Genomic DNA, 984 nt, shown 5'->3' on the forward strand with positions numbered 1-984 from the left:
TACAACAAGCTGCAAACTGACAATTATCTCGTTTAGTGCTGCATACCTAAACCCAATTTTAGGTTCAGGTCCGGATTCAAGTCCAGAGGTTTAGGTTCAGGTCTGGACTTGTAAGTCCGGACCTAAACCCATGGCATATACAAAATTGCATGTTGGCAACCTTGCAATGTTGTCTGGGTGAAACTTTGGCCACATAACATGGAGGCCGACACTTGATGATGCCTGATGGCAATTTTTTTTTCATTTTGCAGCAATCTACAGAAGGTTTTAGGTGGTTTGGAAAGAAAAGGGGTATGTGAAATGGTCTTTAATAAGTCCGGACTCGGTTCTTGACTTTTAGTTTTTTTTTTACTTGAACCTAAACATTCTTACAAGTCCGGACTCAAGTCCAGTGAACCCGTACGCTGCACTAGTCGAAAGGGTCAAAAGAGGTCAGATGAGCTACAAGCTGCAAACTGACAATTATATCCTTACATGTTTTTCCACCACCTGGTTCAAGGCTGGTGAGGGGGCTGCGACTTCGAAACGAAGACACTAATTGGTCAAAAAGCAGGTGGGCCCAGATCTGATAATGATCTTTCACACAATAATAAGTAGCTGTCAGCTTCTGGAACGTGTGTTATGTGTGCGCAGAGGTCAAAATTTCCTGAACAACATTAGTTCATTTCACTTCACATTAGCAACCCCCCCCCCACTGGTCGCTTTGCTCCCTTGTCATTGTTGTTAGGCCACACCAATTTAATTTGTTGCTTCTCGGATTTTTTCAGGAAAAATAAGAAGCGACAGGGTGAAATAAAAAAAAAATGGGCCAAGGCAACCCATGATAGCCGGAAATGTTACAATATGAGCCATGAAGTGAACATACCAGGCTGGTTTATAATCAAAACAATAGATTTTGAACTTTTAATGAAACAAAATTGCATTGTTAGGCCACACCAATTTAATTTGTTGGTTCTCGGATTCGCCTCTTCATTTTTTTCTGTA

This window comes from Branchiostoma belcheri, unplaced genomic scaffold (assembly GCF_001625305.1).
Source record: "Branchiostoma belcheri isolate BF01 breed outbred unplaced genomic scaffold, Haploidv18h27 scaffold145, whole genome shotgun sequence".
NCBI lineage: Eukaryota > Metazoa > Chordata > Leptocardii > Amphioxiformes > Branchiostomatidae > Branchiostoma > Branchiostoma belcheri.